General features: G+C 47.9%; 2 long non-coding RNA genes across 2 annotated transcripts; both read right to left on the reverse strand.

The window, feature by feature from the left end:
• Positions 1-377: 377 nt before the first annotated feature.
• LOC142751043 (uncharacterized) lies at positions 378-6,474 on the reverse strand. Its single transcript, XR_012882691.1, has 3 exons — positions 6,386-6,474; positions 2,122-2,218; positions 378-625 (listed from the first exon to the last, which is right to left on the reverse strand). It is a non-coding gene; the product is annotated as an uncharacterized LOC142751043 (long non-coding RNA).
• Positions 6,475-7,656: 1,182 nt separating this feature from the next.
• LOC142751044 (uncharacterized) lies at positions 7,657-16,236 on the reverse strand. The gene is made up of 2 exons (XR_012882692.1): positions 16,156-16,236; positions 7,657-7,963 (listed from the first exon to the last, which is right to left on the reverse strand). It is a non-coding gene; the product is annotated as an uncharacterized LOC142751044 (long non-coding RNA).
• Positions 16,237-18,716: the final 2,480 nt, after the last annotated feature.

Here is an 18,716-nt window from a genome sequence, read left to right on the forward strand (position 1 = left end):
TTATACATATGTTTGGCTATAAACTCTTTTTTGTGTTGTTGGTATAAAAGTTTGTTTGCTGCATTCACTTTAGTAAAGAAAGAGTTAATCACAACCACTACCAAGTCATTTGTCACCAGTCCAACTTCACCTTACAGCATCAGAGCTGGCTTCTGTCAGGTAAGTAACTGTGATATTATAAGAGCAGCTCAGTCAGGTAAGTAGGCATGACATCACAACTCTCTAGGCTGCTATGACATTATAGGTGGATTTCAGTCAGGAAAGCTTCTGTGACATCACAACTGTGTTTTCTTCAGGTAAACTACTGTCACATCATAACTAGTTTCTTACAGGCAAGCTCAGGGGTGGACTTAGCACATGTATTAAATTACCATCGGTATTGAAGTAGCAGTTGGAAATCAAGGAGACCAAGTGGCGTAACGATCTCGGTAGCAGGAAATGCAGCCGTGACTGAGCCCAGAGGACTGGCCCCCGTGCACTGTCAAGATGTTGTATGCGGGCATCGTCAGGATCAGGAGTCATGGACCGGATCTAAGTAGCTTCCTTTTATCCCTGGCAGATTTATGTGCCTTTTTGTACAAGAAACCGGTCCTTCCACAGTTACTTAGAGCGACCCTTCTGGAACCTGACAGAAACAACACATTGTCAGTTTAACATATGAACATTCTGGTTACCTACATTAAGTTCAGCAGAGGGTTAAAATGAAATGTGTACTTTTTGTGAGGTTTTCCCATGCAGAATTTACCCAGCAGGTAGCAGCTGATGATGGGAGGTCCCAGCATTGAAGTTGGTTAATGCTTGGTCTAGGGTAGTAAAATGGTTAATGATAACATCCCTGGTGGTTTAGGGCAGTAAAGGTGTTATAATAACATCTCTGGTGGTCTACGGCAGTAAAGGGGTTAATGGTAACATCTCTAGTGGTCTAGGGTTGTGAATAGTTCATGTTAATTTCCCTGGTGGTTTTGGGTTGGGAAGGGGGTTAATGATAATGTCCTTTGAGGTCTAAGGCAGTAAAAGAGTTAATAAAAAAACAAAAACATGAGTGGATCCAGCACTTCCCCAATATAAAACTTGTAACATGTAGCAATGCCCAGAATATGTTAATGTTAACATTACTGGTGATCTAGGGTAATGGAGGGGTTAATGCTAACATCCCTGTATGTCTAGGGTAGTATTGGGGTTAACTCGGGGCAGCACGTTTATGGAACAATGAGAGTTTAGTTTCCCTCTCTCTCTCAAGCATCCTTATGCTCCTCTTTACCAGGACATGGTGCAGACATCTCTCTTCCTCTGGTCCTCAGGTACTGGATTATCAGCTATCAACCAATCACAGAATAGCTCAGCCAGTCATAGCGGTCTGTGATTGGCTGATAAAGTGCCTGTTTAATCTGTCAGAGACAAGAGGAAAGCCTGAAGAGGAGGAAGATCTGGGGGATGCAGCATACTTATGTTGAAATTTCCAGTGACCAGAGTGGGCTCCCCCCTCAGGGCCCCTGTGCAGCTGAACAGGCTGCAAAAGCAATATGTCTAACCCGACCTTGGACCATGATCTCACTAAAGGTCCTTCACCCCTTCTAGTCATGGAGCTGTTGAGGCTTTGCTGTGCGCTTATGCAGGGCATAAGGGCATTTTCCCAATTTGCAGCCCCTGAAGTCAGGAAAGAGCACCACCCGAGGCAAAGTGCTTGTCTCACTTCATGGATAGCGGATCCCTAAATCTTACAGAATGAACTATTAGACAATAGAAATATCTAATGGAAATTAATGGGGGTGCTGATGGAAACAGGTCTCTGTTTTTCCATAAAAATGACAGAACAAAAGATACACCAAAACATAAATGTGAACAGAGCTGGAGCACAGAAACCATATGGCCAGATGGCAGAACTCAGAATGAGCTTCACGCCAATAAAAGCTTTGCTAAATGCACTATGTATTTATTACAATTAAATTGGATGTCTGGTTAAGATAACCTATATTTAAATGCCCTACAGTATATAGAATTCAGGGGAGCCCTCCATTCCGAACCTTTATCTATTTGCAAGAGTAGAGAGCAGCTGGAGGACATGCGCATTACACAGACATCCCATTGATATCAATGTGTACTATTTGGTGCCTCATTTACCTTGTGATGTTGCTCCAGGAGAATTGTGTTGTTAAGTCATTTCGTAATTAGAGATGAGCGAATCTTTAAAAATGTTCCTTGTTGCAATTTTGCCGTTCTAGTGTAAAGCCAAACGAAGGATAAATTACGGGAATATAGATTAGTATTTCCATTATCCTGTATGAAACAAATACGGCTTTGTAATTGAAACATTTACTCTTTGGTAAAATGCAGAGAAGGCAAGTTTTTAAATACTGTATATAAATTTTGTGATACTGTATATCTGCATATTTATTACAGTTACACCTTTAGAAATCAGGAACACTTTAACTATTGGGCAAATGGAGCAAGTGCACCGGGCCACCCAGAGACGGCACTACTTTTATCTGTATCTCCATCCTCATGGTGCAGATACAGTTAAAAGCAATTGCCATCAGCTCCCTGCCTCATCATTCTTTCTAGCAGGTCACAGACATCATCTGCAGGTGGCACAATTCAGTGACGTCATTCTGCCCCATGCGCCTAGCTGCTGATGTTCTGTGCTGTCAGCGGCCTGATAACATCACTGCATTGTATCGCCTGCCCTTGGCTGCTGACAGCACAGGCCAGAAGGTGCTTCAGCCACTCCATTTGTTGGAAATGGGTTTCGTGAGTATTCATTTTATTATTTTCAGGGCCACTTATACTGTTTGAAGGGGCACAAAAGACGACAATATCGTTGTGCAGGAGGAACAATGGGGGCCATTTTTTATGCATGAGGCACATAATTCATGTAGGGGGCAGAAACTGGGACATTATTATTGTTTGAGGGCACAAAGCATTGTTACTGTGTGGAGTAGAAAGGGGATCCTTTTACTGTGTTGGGCACAAAGTGGCGCATTGTTACTGGCTGGGTTACTATCTATCTACCATCTATCTTGTTATTATGGGCACGATGTGCCTGTTACTTTTATTCTGGGGTCATTATCTGTGTGTCACTTTTACAATCTATCTTGTTTTTAGGGGCACTATTTGTCTGCCACTATTATTTTGTAGTCATTATCTGTGTGGCAATTTCATTTGTTTCTGAAGTACATTATTATGATGCATTGTGCAAAACAGCAGGTACAGTAATGAGGGCAAATGGGGCACCAACGGGTACAGTATTGAGGGTAGTAGCAGGAAGGGAACTTTGGCTCCTTGCCAAGTCTTCATGGTAGTCTGGGACAGATAGGGTAGGAGAAGAAGAAGAAGACGACGACGAGTGAACCTGTAAATCATAACCTTTCTCATTATTGTGTCTAAATAATTGCACCGCTAAATAGATAATTGTTTTTAGGATTTTTAATTAACTGTGTAGAAAAAGGAACAAAATATTTGGGAGAGGGGGCACTCATGGAAACTTTACGTAGGCCTATCAATATGTTTAAATGGTCCCGTTTGAGACGACCATCCAAAATTACTGTGTAAAATTTTCTAACGGTGTGGTCCTCTAAAGGAAAAGATAGATAGAAGAATTGAAAATCTGTCACAGAAAAATCAGGTCTCGATGGGGGTGGTCTTCTCAAAGAGGTTGTCTTTTAGAAAGGTTTAACTGTATATCAAAGTATCTAGTACATGATGGGGCATAGTAGGGAGGGTAGAATTTATGGGGTAATTTTTTGTTTTTGTGTTTATTGTATTTTCTTGCTAATTATGTATATAATATATCTACTTGCAGATTGTTATTCTACTTTTTACAGTGGCTCTGGAGCAGCTGCATGGTATCATGTATCTCATGCCTCATTTAACATAAATTACTTTTAGGCAAATTATATGCATTGGTATAGCATAGAAATACTGTTCTGAAACAGAACTTGTAGCTGTGTCATGTTGAAAAGGCTTTGTTCCATATTCAGTATAGGATAGTCTATGACATACATAGAAATGATAAGCAGGTTCTTGAGATATTGAGTGCATGCAATACCATGTACACTATGTCTCCTGTTATATTTAGAAATGACAAGTGTGACTCTTTGTTTAACAGATATGTCAATGCTTTATATCTCAGGACAAAGCCCAACTCCTGATGTGAGCTGGTTTACTAAAATAATTTATTCATATCGAATATGAGATTCTTGAATGCGTTCTACTGAAGTACAAAATATGTATTTTAAACTAGTTTAACGAATACATTTTGATTTATATGAATTATGTAAATTTTGTTTTATATATTTTTATTAATAATATTATTATTATTATGACATATTTCAAGACAGAAAAATAACAGTAATACAAAAGGAGAAGAAAATAAAACAAACAAAAAAATAACACCTCTCTCATTATAAATATAATTTTCTTAGAACAATTATATTCTCACCGCCTCTAGAAAATTTATTAATATTCACAAAGCCCCCAAAAGGGCTCATTCCTTCTCAAAATGAAATCCATTATCCCTTTTTATAGCTTCAATCTTGTTACTTATCAGAATCACATTCACCCTTTCGATTACTTTTTCCACTCTTAATTCTGGACCTTTCTAATTCTGCGCAATATGAACATTTGCCACCAATAAGATGTTTTGAATTTAATTATTTTCTAGTCTTGATACATTTTTAAATTGATCATCCAATAAGTAAATCATCGCTGACACCATTGAGATATGTTTTTAACACATCATCTATCAACCGACCAGTATCAGTAAACAATGGCAAATCACTGTTAGACACTGTAACAAAACCGGCCTGACCAATAGATCGTCCTTCATAGGCCTCATCACTCATATATAATGAGCTGGAAGCTGCACCCCTTTAGTAGCTAAACAGAGACATCCTACAAATAGAAAAATCATCTAAGTAATGTAAAACTGCAGAAGACCCAGTTTCATAATGAACCTTCTGAAAAAAAAAAAAATATATATATTATAAAATAACTATTCAAGATAGTCATATTTCAGCCAATTCCAGTGGTTGCCATCCAATACTAGATGCCATATCTTCCTCTTATTGATAAATGAGGAACTTTTTATAAATTGAAGGCCTCTCTCTCATTTCACGACTCAATTGGACTGCATATATAAGCCTCTTTCTGAACACGAACAGAGGCCAGAGTACTAGGACCCATCCTACATCCAGCATCCTTGTAATTGTCTATTCGTTTACCTGACTGGCTTGTGACTCCATTTCTGAACTTCATCCTGTGACTCTGACCCAGGCCTGTTTACCATCTTTGAACCTCTGCTCGTCACCCAGACCTAGACCTCGTTTGACCATTCTCTTAGATCTCATTTTGACACTGTATCCTGATACGTCACCTGTCTGTCTCTACCTAGCCATGTTAAAGAGGCAGTTAGAGGGCTGCGATCTGCAGGTCTCCAGAAACAAAATCCATACTGACTTGTGGTGGTCCCTGGTGTAGACCTGGGGGCCTGTTAGACTCCAAGCCTTGACACTGCCAGCGCTAACCCTAAACTGCCAAAACAGAATCCAATATGTCGTGACAGGTTTGTGACAAGCCTCTAGGCAAACATATGTCTCAACACACCCTAACAAGTGAAAACCACTTGCATGAACTTTAAAGAGGCTCTGTCACCAGATTATCAAATCCCTATCTCCTATTGCAGGTGATCGGCGCTGCAATGTAGATAACAGTAACGTTGTTTTTTTTTTTTTCAAAGCGATAATTTTTGGCCAAGTTATGAGCAATTTTAGATTTATGCAAATGAGCCTTTCTAATGGACAACTGGGTGTGTTTTCTCTTATTTCCAACTGGGCGTGTATTGTGTTTGTAACATCTGGGCGTGTTTACTTGTTTTACTAGCTGGGCGTTGTGAATAGAAGTGTATGATGCTGACATATGATGCTGACATACACTTCTATTCACAACGCCCAGCTAGTAAAACAAGTAAACACACCCAGATGTTACACACACAATACACGCCCAGTTGGAAATATGAGAAAACACGCCCAGTTGTCCATTAGAAAGGCTCATTTGCATAAATATAAAATTGCTAATAACTTGGCCAAAAATGATCGTTTTTAAAAAAAAACAAAAAACTTTTCTGATAACTACATTGCAGCGCCGATCACATGCAATAGGAGATAGGGATTTGATAATCTTGTGACAGAGCCTCTTTAAGCAAACGAAATGCAGACTCAATGTCTGACTTAGCCAGGAGAGAGCCTTTGCCAACATTCCTCACAAATTGCACCTCTGCATCAAAACAAGTATAGTACACCACTGAATCCTCCTTGGAAATCCCATTTTAGTAATCCTTCAAAGCTAACATATGTGTTAAACAAATAGTGTAAAGAGAGTGTAAATCTACATGTTTATTCCAGGGGTCCTGTAACACATGGCTAATTTTCTAAGATGGACACCAAAAGCAGAGGGCCCCTATGCAGGAACAGTATATGGTCTCCTTGATTTCCATCTGCTAAATTGATTGTAGATATGGTAGATTGCCTATCTGAAACTAGTTTTGATGTCACAGTAGCTAACCCGACTGAAACATACTTATGATGTCACAGCAGGTTAGAGAGTTGTGACGTCCTGGCTACTTACCTGACTGAGACATGATTAAAAATAGTGGTAATGTTACAGTTTACCTAACAAAACACAGCTTTGATATCACACCAGCTTACCTGACTAAAACGCACATGTGATGTTATAGTAACTTACCTGACAGAAGAGGCTGGACGCAGCACGAAGGGCTTCAGAGGGAAGCCTCCATGACAGACATAGTAGGGAAAGCGTTAAGAAAGTTGAGAGAAGGAGGGAGTAGAAGGGGGAGTTGGAAGAGGGGAAGGGAGGAGTTAGGGGACGTTACTAGTCTTCCCGCTGTTTTCGGCATTGAGCCGGAAGCAGCGGGAGGAAGAGCAAGCAAAGTTACAAGCTCCCACCCTCCCGCCCTTTATTTGGGTTGTGTCCCTTGTTTTGTTCTATGTGTGTGTTTGTCTACGATTGTTTCTGTTTTGTTGTATGCTCATGTAACGTGTTGTTTCTTTTTTCATTTTTGAGCAGGTCCAGGTGTCATAGCGGCTGGCGGGGGGAGTCCTTGAGGTTGGTCAGTACGACAATGGTGGGGGGGTCGCATCGGGGGTATGCGTCCCCCAAAAAAGGTACATGGTTTGAAGACTTCATAGTGTGTTATCCCTTTGAAGTGGTCTTCTGGTGGTTGGAGCCATCTGCAGATGTGAGCGGTGCCTCCGAGCTGGTTTACGGCTGGAGGTAAATTGTTGGTGGTGGTTGCAGATGGCTAACTCGAGGTAAAACATATCTAAAAAATGGCTTCAAGGACTTCCCCTGCTCTGATTAATGTTAATGTTAATTGTTATTTATGATTCTGACCCATGTTGGGTCATGTGAATTATAGGAGGAATTCTCTGGTTGGATTCCTAATTAGTTATACGAATGTTTCGGATCAAAATTGCATTTTATAAACAATGTAAATTAATAAACGGCTGCTGTGGCCATTTCACATCCAACCTCGGTTGTCACGTGTCTTTTTCTTAGAGGAAGGGGTGATAAAAGAAAGGATAAGTAGAATGTTCAATAACACACGACTCTACTTAGGCAAGTCATGAAATAGTTGGAATGTTGTAAGGGTGTGCCCCATATATATGGCAAGTTTATTGTGTTCTTTATTTTATTGCAAGGCTAAAACACTTGTATTGTTTACATTGTAAATGTTTACGTTGTTGAGCTATTTTGTGCAATGAGTAATGGTGGTGGTTCTCTTGGTGGTCAGAATGGGCAGGGTAGTTCTCTAGGGTGTGGGCCTCCTGGTGCGGTCCAGCGGAATGACAGCAGGAAGTGGGGTCCTGGCCACCATTTTGGTCATTCTGGTACCCTGTGATGACATCAGGAAACGCAGGTGAAAATGTACTCATGGTGTTCTGAAGAGCTGGAAAGCAGGACATAATAAATAGAGTTAGATTGCACCAGAATGTTGATTGGGCGTAAGCAATCCCCTTGGAGAGGTAAGGTCACATGTGTGTGATTCAGCAGAGAAAACACTGGAGCAAGAAACATATTAGGCTGATGCAGAGCCTCCCCATGAGAGTGACCCAATACCAGAGGGATAGCTACCACCAATTGTCCCAATAAAAATAACAAGTATACCGCTTGAAGATCAATTTACTTCTGATAAACCGCAAACTATTAGCGGCTTAGGTTTTGAACTGTGCTTGTGAGCCTTGGTGCGGCTCATGCTCAGGACGCAGAAGGGAAAAGAGGCCAGATGGACTTCTAGTGTGGATTATTTTCCCTGAATGTGACTGATTATTTTCCCCTGGATTCTTATGACAATGCAATAAGAAAGCGTAGTGAAACTACACTGTAGAAGAGGCTGGACGCAGCTGCAGGCTTGAGGGAAGCCGACATGACCGTCCTGGTAGGGAAAGGGTTAATGTTAAGAGGTGAGGGAAAGGTGAAGAAGCTGAAGGAGGGACGGGGAGGAGCTAGGGGGGACGGGGGGGCCGTTACTGCGCTTCCCGCTGTTTCTCGGCATTGAGCCGGAAGCAGCGGGAGGAGTAGTACACAAGAAGCAAAGCTCCCCGTTGCCCGGCTTTTTAGTATGGCAGAGGCCCTGATTTTAGAGCGGCTGCGTGCCGCTGCTGTGCACCACGGTCCCGGATGGCTGGAGGAGACCGTGGCTGCATTAACGCGGATCCCGGACGCCGTTTCGCCACGTCGGGCACGGCGTTCGGGGTCTGTTGTAAGGGACAGGCTCCCCTCCCCCGGCCCCCCTACGAGCATGGCTATGGCGGCGGGGGGGGAGTCGGCAACAACCGCTCCTGCGCTGGGCAGGCAGAGAGCGGTAGCAGGGGTGACGGCGATGCAGGCTGTGTCGACCCGTCCCTCTCGGCGGTCCCGACCTCCAGAGCGCCTGAGTCCGGAGGTAGTCCCGCGGACACGGCGTCGCAGAGGGAGCCCGATCCCGGACGCTGCAGGCCAGGCAGCTGGGAGGACCGCCCCTTCCCAGGCCCTGCGTCCTGGCAGGAATCCCAGGCCGCGACGGGGTCCGGCGGTAAGCAGGGAGTCGCAGGCCGGGCTCCCTGTCACCCCTCCCCCATCAGATGGAAGATGTCAAGAGCAAGGTACGGCCGCCCCGCATGGTGATGTTCCGGCCAGGGGGCAGGCTTCGTCAGGATCGTCTAGACGGACGACTAGATCTGCAGCGACGTCGAGGCAACAGGTCCGGTCGGAAGTCTGGGTCCCGGCGGTCGGGCGGCAGGTTGCCGGCCCATCGGTCAGCGCGTCCTCATCCCCTTTCCGAAGAGGTCGTTGGGAGGGACAGTCGTCGGCGAGAGAAGAACTGGAGGAAGGTGAACTGGACGTCTATCGTCGAGGTCAGGATGGTCCGGCTGACGGGAACACAGCGCCTGTGCAGCCCGGTGAGTGTATAACTCCTTTATTGTCTTATCCAGCGATTTTTATGTCGGGTGTCGGCGGGGGGGCTGCTAGCATAGCATCGGGGGCCGGTAGTGGCGCGGGCGGACGCGACGGAGCGGGTTTGGCAGATTTAGTGGGTTGCTTACGGGAGCTGGTGGGGCGCCTGGATAGGGCCGCGGCGCCGGTAGTAACGGAAGTGTCCCCTGCGGTAGTTTGGGAAGGCTCCAGGGAAGTGGGATCGTTGCAGGCGCGTCCTGTGGTGGCGGTTAGAGAGGCGGTCGCGGTGTCGGTGCAGACTGAGGCACAGAAGGACGGCGATCGAGTGCGCATGGACGATCGTGCTCGGGGGGAGGTGTATGTTTGTTTTGAGGGTCCGTTGGGGGCGCATTTAAAGCAGGAGGTGCGTGATCGGATCTGGAAAGATGAATATGTTGAAATTTTTTCTCTCTTGCCGCTGGCTAAATTCAATTTGGATAAGAGCAAGCGGGATGAGAGTAAAAAGGACGAGGAGGAACGGCGGCGGTATAGGCTTATCCCGCAGACGTTCGTTAATTGGTCGCAGGCGTTCGCCATATTGGCTAGTGTGATAGGGGAAAAGGCGCCGGAAAATTGTTCGGCGTTATTTTGTTATTTTGATGCTATTGGGGAGGCTCATAGGGCGTATGGGGGTCAGGCGTGGCTGCGATATGATGAGCAATTCCGTCAGCGGAAGGCGGTTCGGCCGGCGATTCGGTGGGACCAGAAGGATATTGCTCTCTGGTTACGGGTTACGGTTCCGGTTAGGCAGCCCTTTCCCGGGAGCGGTGGCCAGGGAGGCCAGACTAGTCAGAGTGGACCAAGCGGCGGGGGAAAGGCGGGGTTTTGCTGGCAATTCAATGAAGGCCAGTGTAAGTTCGGGGCCACGTGCAAGTTCAAGCACGTGTGCTCCGAGTGTAATGGTGCATCACACGGGGCGGCAAAATGTCTGCGTAAAAAGAGGTCCGGGAACCAGCACGGGGCTGGTCAAGGGGGTGTCGCCGGTGAGGGTGGAAAGGATGGCCCCTTATCTAAATGAGTATCCGGATAGGGCGGCGGCTAAGTTGCTTTATGAAGGGTTTAGTGTTGGTTTTGTTATTCCTCCGCCTCCTTATGAGGTTCCGGTTACGCGGAGAAATTTAAAATCGGCTTACGTGCATGCGGAAGTCGTGTCGGAAAAGTTGTTAAAAGAAGTTTCGTTGGGGCGCATGTCGGGGCCATTTGTGGAGTCGCCGGTGAAAGATTTAGTTGTGTCCCCTTTGGGTATTGTCCCTAAACGCGAGCCCGGAAAGTTTCGTTTGATTCAACATTTATCGTATCCCAAAGGTTCGTCGGTAAACGACGGGATTGATCACGAGTTGTGTTCCGTAGTTTATACCTCATTCGATAAGGCGGTGGGGTTAGTGCGGGCTGCGGGTCCGGGGGCGCTGCTAGCAAAAACCGACATCGAGGCGGCGTTCAGGTTGTTGCCGGTGCATCCAGAAAGCCAACGGCTGTTGGGCTGTTTTTGGAATGGGGCCTTTTACGTGGATCGGTGCCTTCCGATGGGGTGTTCTCTTTCTTGTGCATACTTCGAGGCGTTTAGTAGCTTCGTGGAGTGGGTAACGAGGGGAGTATCCGGGGTCGATTCGTTGATCCATTACTTAGATGATTTTTTGTGCGTTGGCCCGGGGGGTTCGCCGGTTTGCGGTAACTTGCTTCATGCCCTGCAGAAGGTGGCGAGGGATTTTGGGATCCCTTTGGCGCCGGAAAAAACGGAGGGCCCGGTAGCGACGATTTGTTTCTTGGGAATCGAAATTGACTCGGTGGCAATGGAGTGTCGGCTCCCGGCGGATAAGCTGGGTGCTTTGAGGCTGGAGGTGCGACGGGCTTGTAGAAGGAAGAAAATGTCGTTGAGGGAGCTTCAGTCGCTGCTGGGGAAGTTGAATTTCGCCTGCCGGATTATGCCGATGGGGAGGGTGTTTGGTAGAAGGTTGGCGGCGGCAACGGCGGGAGTGCGGGCGCCGCATCATTTTGTGAGGCTCAAGGAGGAGCACCGAGCTGATCTTCAGGTTTGGGATGACTTCTTGGGCCAGTACAATGGTCGCTCGCTATGGATGGCCCCAGCGCAGGATACGAGTGATCTGAATATTTTCACGGATGCGGCTGGGGCGGGTGGCTTTGGAGCTTACGGGGGAGGTCCGTGGTGCGCAGGTCAATGGCCGGCTAGCTGGGTGTCCAGTGGATTGACGCGGAATCTGGCCCTGCTCGAGCTGTTTCCCATCGTGGTGGCGGCTACCATTTGGGGGGACAGGCTCAGGGATAAGAAGGTCCGTTTTTACTGCGACAACATGGGTGTGGTGCTTGCCATTAATAACATCACGGCGTCCTCTCCTCCGGTAGTTCAATTGTTGCGACATTTAGTGTTGGTGTGTTTGTCGCTGAACGCGTGGGTGGTGGCGGTGCATGTCCCGGGTGTACGGAATTGTGTTGCTGATGCTCTTTCTCGCTCGCAGTGGGACCGGTTTCGGCAATTGGCTCCGGGAGCGGAACGTATTGGTTTGGCGTGTCCGGATCATCTATGGGATCTGGTATCGGTCCCGTAGAGCAGCTGTTACAAAGGTCTTTGGCGGGCACGACGTGGAGGGCTTATGCTGCTTGTTGGAGGCAGTGGGAGGAGTGGGTAAGAGAGTTGGGTGATGTCAATACGGATAGAGACAGGTTGGTGGCACTTTTGTATTGGTTAGGGGATGCCTGGGAGGCGGGGTTTTCAGTAGCGAAGGTGAACCGGTTTATATCCGCGGTGGCGTTTGGGCTTAAGTTGCGGGGCTTGCGGGATGTATCGAAGGAATTTCTGGTATCGCAGGCTTTGAAGGGGTTGCGCAGAGGTAGGGTGGAGGCGGATAGTAGAAGGCCGGTGTCGTTTGCTTTGCTGGGCTTGTTGGGTGGTTCATTGGCATCGGTATGTCGTTCTTCAGATGAAATGGATTTGTTTCGGTTGGCTTTCTCGTTGGCGTTCTTCGGAGCATTTAGAATAGGTGAGTTGGTGTCGCCAAGTACTAAACAGGCAGGGGGGCTGAGATCTGGGGAGGTGAGCCTTTTTGCAGATCGGTTGGAGGTATGGTTGCGTAGATCAAAAACTGACCAATTAGGGAAGGGAAAACTGATAGTTTTGTTCGCTCTCCCGGGGTCGGTCATGTGCCCAGTAGAGTGCATGCGTGGTTTTACAAAAAACAGGGGGTCTCCAGATTTGCCTTTGTTATGTCATGTGGACGGATCGTTCTTGTCCAGGTTTCAGTTTGGAGCTGTTTTTAAAAAATGTTTGACGGCGGTTGGGGTTGCGGCAGGCTCATATTCATCTCATTCCTTCCGGATTGGCGCAGCAACGGAAGCAGGGCGCTGGGGGTTGGATGATGAGGGGGTGAGGCGTATTGGTCGTTGGGAGTCTAAAAGGTTTAAGTCCTATGTCCGCCCCCATATGTTGTAATTTTGTTGTTTATGCTTGCAAATGTATATGGTGGTGCCTAACTGTGTTTTCCGTTTCAGATTCGCCTCCTTGTCTGGTGTGGTTGATGGGTCATTCGTACGTGCACTGGGGGGCTTTGAGGGCGGACGTCCGCCCGGATGGTCGCCAGTTGCGCATTCCGCGACAGGATGCGGTTGTGCATTGGCTGGGGTTTAGAGGTATGTCGTGGAACAGGGTGTTGGCGGAATTCCAGACATATGTGCGGCTTGATAGGGTTCCGGAGGTTTTAGTGTTGCACGTGGGTGGGAATGACTTAGGAGTCCGCCCTTTTCGTGAGTTGGTGCGGGATATCAAACATGATTTGTTGTGTTTGTGGGTATCTTATCCCAAGTTGGTGGTAGTGTGGTCGGACATAGTCCCAAGGAAGCATTGGCGGTTAGCTAGATCGGTGGAGAGAGTCAATAAGGCTCGGATAAAAGTTAACCGGGCGGTGTCCCGTTTTGTGGCAAAGAACGGGGGCATTTGCGTGAGGCATAGGGATTTGGAGTCAGGATTGGGGAATTTCTGGAGGAGTGACGGGGTTCATCTGACCGAGGTTGGCATTGATATTTGGAGCTTGGCTATAGCAGAAGGCATAGAAAGGGCGGTGGTGGTGTGGAGGAACTCACAGGCTTAAGGTGGTCAAGGCCTGTTTCGCGGTGGCGGGGGGAGTCCTTGAGGCCAGTCAGTACAAAATGGTGGGGGGGTCGCATCGGGGGTATGCGTCCCCCAAAAAAGGTACATGGTTGAAGACTTCATCGGGTGTTATCCCTTTGAAGTGGTCTTCTGGTAGAAGGTATGTCACTTGAAGGCTTCATCGGGTGTTATCCCTTTGAAGTGGACTTCTAGTGGGCGGTATATCACTTGAGGGCTTCAACGGGTGTTATCCCCTTGAAGTGGACTTCTAGTGGGTGGAGCCATCTGCAGAGGTGAACGGTGCTTCCGAGCTGGTTTACGGCTGGAGGTAATTAGTGGTTTGCAGATGGCTAATTCGGTGTGTTCTTGAAAGGAACATCTGAAGGGGCTTCAAGGACTTCCTCTGCTCGGGTTAATGTTAACGTTTAATGGTTATTTATGATTCTGACCCATGTTGGGTCATGTGAATTATTAGGAGGAATTCTCCGGTGGATTCCTAACTAGTTATCCGAATGTTTCGGATTTAAATTGTTTTTATAAAACTGTGAAATTAATAAACGGCTGCTGTGGCCATTTCACATCCAACCTCGGTGTCATGTGTCGTTACTAAATGGGGGTGGGGGATAGTATGGTTTAAGGTTAACACACGACTCTACCTAGGCAGGTCAAGAAGAGGCTGGACGCAGCTGCAGGCTTGAGGGAAGCCGACATGACCGTCCTGGTAGGGAAAGGGTTAATGTTAAGAGGTGAGGGAAAGGTGAAGAAGCTGAAGGAGGGACGGGGAGGAGCTAGGGGGGACGGGGGGGCCGTTACTGCGCTTCCCGCTGTTTCTCGGCATTGAGCCGGAAGCAGCGGGAGGAGTAGTACACAAGAAGCAAAGCTCCCACCCTCCCACCCTTGTTTTGTTACTCCTTAGGTCTTCTGTACGTCCGTATATGAGCGTTGTGTTTTATTTTGTGTGTTTATTTAACATGTTTTTCTTTTTTCCGGAGTAGGTTCTGTTGTCATGGCAGCTGGCGGGGGGAGTCCTTGAGGCCAGTCAGTACAAAATGGTGGGGGGGTCGCATCGGGGGTATGCGTCCCCCAAAAAAGGTACATGGTTGAAGACTTCATCGGGTGTTATCCCTTTGAAGTGGTCTTCTGGTAGAAGGTATGTCACTTGAAGGCTTCATCGGGTGTTATCCCTTTGAAGTGGACTTCTAGTGGGCGGTATATCACTTGAGGGCTTCAACGGGTGTTATCCCCTTGAAGTGGACTTCTAGTGGGTGGAGCCATCTGCAGAGGTGAACGGTGCTTCCGAGCTGGTTTACGGCTGGAGGTAATTAGTGGTTTGCAGATGGCTAATTCGGTGTGTTCTTGAAAGGAACATCTGAAGGGGCTTCAAGGACTTCCTCTGCTCGGGTTAATGTTAACGTTTAATGGTTATTTATGATTCTGACCCATGTTGGGTCATGTGAATTATTAGGAGGAATTCTCCGGTGGATTCCTAACTAGTTATCCGAATGTTTCGGATTTAAATTGTTTTTATAAAACTGTGAAATTAATAAACGGCTGCTGTGGCCATTTCACATCCAACCTCGGTGTCATGTGTCGTTACTAAATGGGGGTGGGGGATAGTATGGTTTAAGGTTAACACACGACTCTACCTAGGCAGGTCATGTGTTCCTTACAATTAAGTGACCGAGCCTCATTTGTGTGTAAGCATTAAGTATTGTGCCTCCCTGAAGTAAAATGTTTGTTTTGCAACGATTCCTGTGTCCTCTACATTCCTGACAGGGTACACACTATATACTCTGTACTCCACATTAAAATGTTACAGCATGTCATGCCTGCGGGGTATGTGGACCCACTAGGCTGCTCCGCCGCAGCGCATTAGCAGCTGGCCAACTACAGTCAATAACAGTCTCTAGGGTAAGAGTACCTGGGAGGATGTTCAGGCAGATGCTTGGAGAATAGCAGACACGTGGCACATGTGATGCTTGGCGTGGCAGATAATACCAGACGTGGCAGATGACACCAGACGTGGCAGATGACACCAGACGTGGCGGATGCACAGACGTGGCGGGTGACACAGAACGTGGCAGATGACAACACGACCCCAAAACCAGATGCAATTCAGGAACACGCACAGATACGGGCCACAGGATACAGGTAGTAGGATACGGGAACACTGGGAGCAGGATAGCAACTAAGGGACATTTGCAAGACTAACATGGGAATATAACAACAACGCTCAGGCAAGGAGCAGAAATGCAGAGCCATTTAAATAGTCTAAGAAGTAAAGGGATTGGTTAGGGAACGTTTAGGTTGGTGTGGGCGCTGGCCCTTTAAGGCCGGAGACAAGCACGCCTCCTAGAAGCAGGGGTAAGCAGCTGCGTGAGTCAACGTCTCCTAGGAGGGAGATGCTGACCAGCTTCTAGTGTCCCGTGATCGAGGCTGCCGGTAAATATGCGTGCCGGCGGTCAGCGGCTGCGGACTCAAAACAGCAGTTACCTGGTAGAAACACAGTTGGGATGTCACAGAAGTTTATCTGACTGAAAACCACTTGTAAGGTCACAGCAGCTTACCTGACTGAAACCCAATTGGGATGTCACAGCAACGTTTCTGACTGAAACCCACTCTTAGTGTCACAGCACCTCACCAGACAAAAACACAGTTGTGAAGTTACAGCATCTTACCTTACTAAAACCCACTTGTGATGTCATAGTAAACACATAACTTGACTATAACTCACTTGTGATGTCACAGGAGCTTATCTGGCAGAAAAACAGTTGTAAGTCCCCACAGCTTACCTGACTGAAAAACTCACAGTAGTAGACAACAACAACAACAACTTAAATGTGCTGACTGTTTTTCAAAGTGGCTTTGAATAGGTTGCCTTCCCTTCTGTAAAAGCGACAGGTGTTCTTCTGCTGTTGTTGTGCTCTGGGGATTTCTGACCAGGTTTAGAAGAGACCGAAGCTTTTTCGAGCACAATGTCATAAGTACTTTGGTATTTGGCATTACTGAGAAAGACATATCACTGAAAGAAATAGGCCATAGTCAGTGGCGTAACTACCACTATAGCAGCTGTAGCGGCTGCTACGTAGCCCGCAGCATGAGGGGACCCGTGCCACCCGCCGGCACGGGCCCCCCCATGGCCGGAGGCTCCGCTAGCAGCCGCTATGGCTGCTACAGCGCGACGCCATTGCAGGGGTTGTTCCTACATAAGACATGCATCCCCTATCCACAGGATTGGGGATGCATGTGTGATCGCTGGGACCACCAGCGATAAGGAAAACGGGGGACCGAAAGTCCCCCGAAGTTCTCCATGACAGACCTCGGACTCCCGGGGTCTGTCTGCAGCTCCATAGAAATGAATTGTGCACTGGTCTCGCTTGTCCGCATGCGTGACCAGCGCACCTTTCATTTTTATTGAACTGCGCAGACTCCGGAAGTCCGAGGTTTGTCATGGAGAACTTGGGGGGACTTTCGGTCTCCCGTTCTCCTTAACGCTGCCAGCGATCACACATGTATCTCCTATTGTTAGGGATCTGCCAGGTACTACGTCTAGGTATACTCCTGGGATTAATCAATCCACACCTGAGGCCAGACCTGTTCGACTAACACCATCTCCCACCAACCAGGGTGGCAGGCTCAGGAGTGGGAGAGCCTATCGCGGCCTGGTCAGTCGGAGTTAGCTCCGCCCCCTGTCCTTTATTACCTGCTGTGTTCTCCTCCTCTGTGCTTGTAATTCTTTTGGATTCCTGGCCCCACTGCTGCTTGCTCCAGCCTGCTTCTGCCGTGCTTCTGCCTTGCTGCTGTTCTGCTTAACCCGCTTTGCTTTGCCTCCGGCTTGCTTCCTCCTCCGTGCTCACTTGGGTATACTCCACTTCATCCTGGCCCTGACAACTCATTCACCGCTCGTTTCCTCGCGGCATTCCGTGGGCTACTGCCCCTTCCCTTGCGTGTTCCCTGTTTGTTCTCCCGTGCACCTAGACAGCGTAGGGACCGCCGCCCAGTTGTACCCCGTCGCCTAGGGCGGGTCGTTGCAAGTAGGCAGGGACAGGGCGGTGGGTAGATTAGGGCTCACTTTCCCTTCACCTCCTTCCTGCCATTACATAATTACAAGCCCCTTACCTAGTCTACCATTTCCCCTACGCTGACGCTATCATGGGCCCCCTTGAGACCCTGACCCAGCAGATGCAGGGCCTCTCCCTACAGGTCCAGGCCCTGGCCCAGAGGGTCAACCAGGGTGACGCTGCCGTAGTAGTTCCCCTCACCTCACCTCTAGAACCCGACCTCAAGTTACCTGACCGGTTCTCAGGGGACCGTAAGACGTTTCTCTCCTTCCGGGAGAGTTGCAGACTGTATTTCCGCCTTAAACCCCACTCCTCAGGTTCCGAGAACCAGCGGGTGGGTATCATCATATCCCGACTCCAGGAAGGGCCCCAAGAGTGGGCCTTCTCCTTGGCTCCTGACGCCCCTGAACTTTCCTCTGTTGATCGCTTTTTCTCTGCCCTCTGACTTATTTACGACGAGACTGACAGGACTGCTTTAGCCGAGAGTCAGCTGGTGACCTTACGTCAGGGTAGGAGACCGGTTGAGGAGTACTGTTCTGATTTTAGAAAGTGGTGCGTAGCTTCTCGGTGGAACGATCCGGCCCTAAGGTGCCAGTTTAGGTTACGATTATCTGACGCCCTGAAGGATCTGCTGGTTAGTTACCCCTCTTCTGACTCCCTTGACCAGGTTATGGCCCTAGCAGTACGACTTGACCGACGTCTCAGGGAACGTCAGCTTGAACGCTTCAATGTGCTCCCCTCTGACTTTTCTGCGATTCCCCCCGAGGTCCCGTCTCCTCGCCCCTCCACGGAGGACTCGGAGGAACCTATGCAACTCGGGGCCTCCATGTCCCCTCGACAACGTAGGGAGTTTCGCAGAATGAATGGTCTCTGCTTCTACTGTGGGGATGACAAGCATCTTCTGAACACCTGTCCCAGGCGCAAGAATAAAAAGCCGGAAAACTTCCGCGCCTAAGTGATCATCGGGGAGGTCACTTGGGCGCACAGGTATTTCCCGTTAATGTGAAACGCAATAAAATTTTGCTTCCCTTTCAGGTCTCGTTTGCTGGCCGGTCTGCCACTGGCAG

Source organism: Rhinoderma darwinii, chromosome 3 (assembly GCF_050947455.1).
Source record: "Rhinoderma darwinii isolate aRhiDar2 chromosome 3, aRhiDar2.hap1, whole genome shotgun sequence".
NCBI lineage: Eukaryota > Metazoa > Chordata > Amphibia > Anura > Rhinodermatidae > Rhinoderma > Rhinoderma darwinii.